The following is a 7,359-nucleotide window of genomic DNA, read 5'->3' on the forward strand; positions in this document are numbered from 1 at the left end:
ATATATATATATATTTGTATTCAATCCATATTATCAATTACTCAACACATGCCCACATCAACTTGTCCATCAATACCATAAAGACTAATAATTTAAAAATTAATCGTTTCAACTTATCCTATAGTGCTCTAGTCTAAGTTTTTACAAAACCTTACATATTAAACACGTGAAACGAACCTAAACCATACATTGGCCGATCACTATATTTAGTCCAAGGCAGCCCCTCAAGTCGCCACATAGCCCCTCAAGCTTAGAGAAACCAGCTGCAAGCTTAGCTTCAATCACCACCAAGCTTCCAAATGCCCACAATTCAACTCCAATGCATATATATCTACTTAATTCACACCTAACACACATGTACACTTTAATTTCAGATTTCACATAATAAATTCAAGATTTGGCTCGGGTTTGGGTCATTCTTACCTTGTATGTGCCTCAATCAACCCAATGCCCGCTCATTCCTCAACTCAATTTGATCCTATAATCATCAATTTAACCAAAATCTTAACATCCAAAAACTTTAATATTCCCAAATTGAAGAAGAGAGAATAGGAGCTGGGATTTTTATTTTCTCACCTTGAAAGGTATTGGGCTTTGTAAAGCTCGACGCCGCGGACACGTGGTCGCAAACGGTGCAGCGATCGGAGCTCCAGATCAAAAGTTATCAAGGATTGAAGTTTAGGTAAGGGTTTGCTTCTTCTCCTCTTCCATGGCTGCCCACTAGCGTGTTTAGCATGCAAGAAGGGAGAAAGAAGATCTGAACTCACTATTATTAAGTGAGTGGATAGGGCCCACGGGCTCGGTTTGGGTCCAGTTCAATCGGTTTGGCCCGTTCGGTCCAATTTTGGGCCGATTTCTTTAAAATTGGTGTCAAAATTTTCGTTTTAATTAGCTCTATCCTATTTTAATATTAGATTTACATTTTTATTTTTCATTATTAAAATTTAATTTTTCTTTTAATTATTTGCTAAATTTACGGGGTTTATATCTGCAACTCAGACTCATACACAGTGTAATCAACTCCTCTAGAGATAGTGTAGCTTTTGATTGCAGATATCACCGACTCTCTAGAACCAAATTCCATTCCGACACTAAATTCACCATCTTCCGCTGCAACATTGTCTTCACCTACGACATGCGAACCACCGTTAGTTGGACAAGGCAAATAAAATAAATGGTAGTGGTAACTTTAATTAATAACCATAACATAACATACCCATATTCACATACTCAGGAAATTCTGAGACATGCATGGCTTCGAGATCCAGAGTCCGCATAAAAGACGGAACACCAAAGGGGAGCTGACTTACAGTCGCATGCGCTTCATTTTGTACCGCCGGACTGCCTGTCAGGTCTCCGTCATCGTTTTCATCATCGACTTCATAGTTGGCTTCAAACTTCTCTTCACTGTCGTTGTTATCTTCTTCCCAATATATATCCCCGAGCTCATCAACATTGACCTCCTCTGTCCTCACCAACCGCGTCCATCCTCATATGCTGTTCAAACTCAACATACAACTCTATCATCGGCACGTGAAATCGAGTTTGTTGATAAATATAGAACATCTGTTGCATACATGCGTCATCAGTGATGGATATTATTTGAAACTGTATCAACCCACCAAATAGTTGTACAGGATTTCTAACGAAATGTTGCTCACCCTTTTCGAAATGTGACTTTGTATGTTCTCACAAAATCCATTTTGCAACTCTAGAAAACTCATAGTACATTGAATAGTAAATGAAAATGGACATTCACAATCAAAAGTCACTCCTTCGTATATGTTTGATATAATCTCACCGTTATAATACACTCGCAAATTGCAATACCTTCCAAAACTTCAACTTCATCTAACCCGACTTTTTTGACACAACTAATTGACAAAAAAACTCACAAGTATGAAATGTATGAAAAAAAAGAGTAATAGGAATACAAGTGAGGGAGTAGAAGTAAGGTACAAGTTAGAATGAATTGCGTTTCATATTTATAAGCAAAGTTTTTCGTTAAAATATTTTTTTCTATACAAAACACAACAGCTTTCTAAAAAGTTCTTTGAACTATCAAAATGCAACCTGCGTTTTATAATTTCAAAAGAAAAATTAAAAATTATCCATCTCATAAACACAACCTGCATTTTCAGCTCATATAAAAATAAAAAAAATTTTAAAAAGTTGCATGTCACAAAATACAACTTCCGTTTGGCATAAACAAAAAAATAATAAAAAAACGTAAACAAAACAAAATATAAATTACATTTTAACTGATACCCATAACAAGGCAAATACTTGATATANACATTAACTTTTTAATAATATATATCAAATAAAAAAAATCTCAAATTGAATAAACAAATAAACTGAATTGGATACAAGTCATCTTTCAGAAATAACTTTAATCCTTGTAGGACCACACTGTTATACATTTAATAATTAATATTATAAACTTTGTGACATGAATGATCTTTATCAAGCTAGCTAAAATATAATGTCCGAATGAAAAGTGTGTATGTACGTTGAGTTACTCATCGACAAAAATATTAGTTAGAAAATATGACAAATTTTATATAAACAAATACTTTAAGGAACGTCATGGCACAACGAATTTTTTTAAGATAAACAAAACAAACATTTTGGAGGAAATTATATTTTTAGGCTTTATTAAGCATATCATTTATGTATACAAATATCTCGTAAATAAGATAAAGAATTGCTTAAAATAATATATGAAGTTCCAATATATATATATCTTGTTACTATTATAAATGGGATACGTAATAAATAGTATTTGTGTTTAGATTGATTTAAAAGGTAAGAGTTAAATATAATTTTAATCTCTATAAATTTGTTTGGTAAATAAAGTCGTTGTTAAGATTTTTTTTTTTAAAGTTTAAAATTGTTTCTAACATTGAATTTAATTTTAAAATTGTCCTTTAAATAAAAATACCTTATGTTTATTACTATCTTTCCTTATCACATTCTTCTGATTTTTCTTCCCTCTCCACCTCTTCCATCACCGTTCATACTGGTCAAATCTCTCTCCTCCTTCTACACCCCTCTCTCTCTCTCCTATTCCAAACCTCCTCTTTCTTTCACGCTGAGGATGAAGAGGTCTCCTCAGTATGTTTTCCTTTAACGCTATGACTTTTGACGACACCCACTCTAAACTTGTGTATAGATCTATCCCACTACCCCATTCGTCTCCTCCTCTTCTCTCTCTCTCTCTCTGCTCTCTATCCATGCCTTTGTCTTAATACGAAAAAATTCATTTTACTTTTACTTTTTTTGTATATGTGTCTATATTATTCATAAGCCATTGTAAAAAGTTTTGCAATGTGTATTTGCCATAATTTCTATGAACTGAACAAAAAATTTTCTATTGATTGTATTTGTATCTTAAATTTTTATAGTTATTGTTTATTTTATATGTTAATTGTTTCTTGTAATTTTTTATGCTTATAGGTATGTATTGACATGGAAATTTTAGTCATTTCTGTTAAAAATAATTTTTTATTCATGTTGTTGTACTATTTAGTCTTTTGAAAGAAATAAGAATTCAACGGGTCAATAGCAAACAAGGAGAACTAATAATTAATTTGGATGGGTAATAAATTTGAGAGGAAAAGGCAAGTGACTCTTAGAGAGAGAAGGTCACAGTTATGTTCAGAGGAGATGGTAGCGCGGGACCGCGGATGGTATTTTTGGAGATGAGGGATTGAAAAAAATAAAGGTATTTTTGTCCAAAAATGAAGAAAATGATGGTTTTAAAACAAAGATTAACTTTAGGAACAATTTTTTCTTATTCAATTCTTTTTTTCTCAAAAATATTTTTCACCCTGACAATAACTCTTTTAACTCAAACATTTTCTCTTTTTTCATTTTTTTTCTCAATTTCTTCTCTTTTCTTTCTTGTTTTTCAATTTTTTCACATCTCAAAAATCTTTTTGAGATTTTCTGTACTTCTGATTCTTTCAAGTACACATCTTTGCTTATAGCATGCTTGACAAATTCTTTTACTATTAACCTTGAAGATGAATCAAATATAGAATTAAAAGAATTCTATTTCTTATGTTAATATATATGATTCTTATTGAGATTTACAATTTTTAATTTTGTCTTTGTTTCGCTTGATTTTGTTCGACCCTTGACTACAAGTGTAGATCAAGCTTATATCGAAATCTCAATTCGAGGAGTAGATACGACTCCTCTAAAGAAGTGAGCTCGATGCAAAACTTATCGACTTTGTGTCAAAGTTGGTTTTTAACCATGAATTTTTGCGTGCACTATCCAAACAAATTTGTAAAGAAAATGCTCTAAACGTAACTTGAAAGAAAAGTAATTAAAATGAATAAACTTAATAAATTTAAAAGATCTTGCTTTAAATAACAGAAAATGAAAGGGTAAACAAAACTTAGAAGGTAAACAAATGAATAAACGCAAATAGACAACAAATCTGATCATGCTGAGTGATACTCTTTCTTATGATCTCGTCTTTTCTTGTTTTTCAAACTGAATCTTTCACGTTTCCTGTTTTATTTTGGCCACCAAGTAGTCATCCCCACGTTCTTCCTTCAGTAAAAGTTCTTGTTATCCACATGCCCCTTTGTTATTTTGACTCAGCCTTTTCAACTTGATAGAGTTCCACCTTGTTGTCGACTAAGTCACTTGTCGAATTATACGCCATGATCGACACTACTATTATTGTCAAATTTTGCGCTAAAAAATTGCCCCTTAAAACTTATCATTTCAAGAATGAAATGAGAAGTTTTATGTCTCATCTGCTTCCTACGTGGCATCTTTCAAATTTCGGAATTTGAAAAGACAGTTACACAGACGTGAAACAGTACATGCGGTTTCCTAAGAATACGCAACGTTCATTATGAATTCTAATGGGCTTTTTATGAGATGTTTTCTTTTTTAAAATAACTTTCTCATATCATTTCTTCTATTCCTTCAAAAGAAAATAGCCCTCAATACCAGAAGCTTTTCAACTTCCTTCCAAATTTATTCATCTCATTAATCTCTTTCTATGGATTCCCAAGTTGCTCATCATTAACATGTTTCTCCTTCCCTTACTACTGCTTCTTCCACTTCTGCTACAGTTGTTGCAACTGCGAATATTACTTTATCCACTGCTTCGGTAACTACATTAACCACATCTTCTTCTCTTCCTCCAATCATTTCCACCACCATTGTTGCCACCACTACAACTTCTGCTTCTGGTGCAATGGGTTCTGCTCAAAACTTACCTCATTCTCACGGAGGAGGTAAATGATGATATTCAGGTCATAGGCCCTCCTCCTTAAGTGGTTGATGTAGCACAGTTTTATAATGACGACGGGACATTAAGGTCCCCAAACCCAGATGTCAAGACTATAGAACTTTGGCCTTGCTAGGTATTCTTGCCCTTTAGAGTTAATGACATCTTATATTCATTTCTAGGGCCACTATCCACCCAATAACAAATTGAATCTATTCGTCTTTCTTTCCTTCTCCTCCGAAGCATCTCCCTTTAATTTTCTATAAGAATGTAAAAACCTTTTACTTTGCTAGTTGAGTTTTTAGGACTACACCCCCAAGGAGTCAAGTTCCCTCTTCTTGACATGGATGTCTAGGTCAGCCCCAGTGTACAAACTAGTATGGAAATCAGTAGGAATTATTTTTGCTCTCAAACTAGCTACTTTCGACCTATCATACACTGCACCCCTTTTAGGAGCTAGTTTGTACTTTTGGTATCTTGCTACCAACGACTTTCATTTTCCATATAGGATGATGGGTCCCACTTTAATGGAAGTGTCTACCTTGACTGGCATTCCTCCTGACAAGGAATGTGTATCATATTCAACTGAATACCCTGATAAGGCTTTCGACATCAATTTTAACTCAACTGTTGTGTCAGGTTTTATTCAGAACAATATGGGTTCTAATAATGAACCTATTACTAACAGTGAGCACGTAGCCTTCCTCCTTTTATGGCTTTGTTTTTCCATCCTAAGTCTATCCAAATAAAGAAAAATAATTATCTTCCTTTAGCCATCATGCTTTATCACAAGAAATACATCGACCTTCCTTATTTGATCTTAGGCTAATTGTATGAAGCCTTGTCCTTAGTAGTCGATGAGATTCGTCGAGGTGAAACCTCTATCAATCCTTTTGGTCCACTTTGGGTCGTTAACTTGTGGCTAAAAGTTGTTCTCGACCCTCAGCTTACAACCTCCTCATCCAACATTCCCAGGACTCTTATCGACGGAATTCGACTCTCTTTTCTTTCTTGGTCGAAACCAAAAAACATGTCTCCAATTGATGCTTTTTGTCAATTTATCACTCTTCTTCTTAATATTACGGTTGATAATAATACTTCCTATTATCTAAATCCTTTTACTTATCGTTGAAGTTCCATCTAATATCTTCATTCCTTTATTAGCTCCAATCCCAAAAATCAATCCATAGTCGATGACTTGTGGTCTTGAATGTTAACTCCTCAAATTCGTCTAGTAGGGTTACCACATGAATAGACTATGACTTTGAAAAAAAGTTGGTTACTTACTCTCCCAAATATGTTTCTTGCCAATATGGCCTTGCCCAAGCACTACCTTCTCCATTATCACTCAACTCCGCAGCACAAATGATACACTATGGGGTGTCGAGTTTGGAAGAGTTCAACCAAATCTTAGATTTAAATCACCAAAGAATGAGTGAACAATTTTATCGTGTCGACATCACTCGTTGATTTCTGTCGACACCTTCTTTTCACAAATGGTGGTCAACATATTATTCATCTTACTATGCTTTAGTTGATTAAACTTTCTCTAATTTGGACTTTCCTGCTGTGTAAATTGTTGCAGCATCAAAGAAAATCAAAAGTCACACAAAAGAAATCATAAAGTTTGAGGACTACTACAAAGTTAAATAACGTTTCAGGAAGGTGAGGTATGAGAAAAGAAGAAAGAGGCATATCTTTATAAATGCCTTGAACTCTATTTGGAAGTTTTTACTAAAAATCCTCTTGCACAAAAAGAATCTTTCATGTGTCCTTTCGGATTTTCTCCTTTCTCTAATTCCCCTTTTAGCCTTACTGATCGACTATCTGACCCTCCTAAAGGAGCCATGGGCATGATTTACAAAGTTTGTAAAAATGACCCAAGAACATTGGGTGTAACATCGACTAGTGCCATTTACTATCGAGGAACCAATAATAAAATCGATGGTAACATAAGGATCAACGGATATCCTCCAGGTATCTCATGCCTCTTTGGGTCTTCATCTTTTCCTTTACTCATCTCATATTTTCATATTTTTTACAATTTCTCGACCTATCAAGATCACATGATTTGTAGCCGACCCCCAGCTAGTCGAAGAAGA

General features: G+C 34.1%; 1 long non-coding RNA gene across 1 annotated transcript; it reads right to left on the reverse strand.

Annotated features, from left to right (window-relative positions):
- LOC107622071 lies at positions 11-728 on the reverse strand. The gene is made up of 3 exons (XR_001616056.2): positions 577-728; positions 424-478; positions 11-346 (listed from the first exon to the last, which is right to left on the reverse strand). It is a non-coding gene; the product is annotated as an uncharacterized LOC107622071 (long non-coding RNA).

Source organism: Arachis ipaensis, chromosome B10, assembly GCF_000816755.2.
Source record: "Arachis ipaensis cultivar K30076 chromosome B10, Araip1.1, whole genome shotgun sequence".
Classification (NCBI taxonomy): domain Eukaryota; kingdom Viridiplantae; phylum Streptophyta; class Magnoliopsida; order Fabales; family Fabaceae; genus Arachis; species Arachis ipaensis.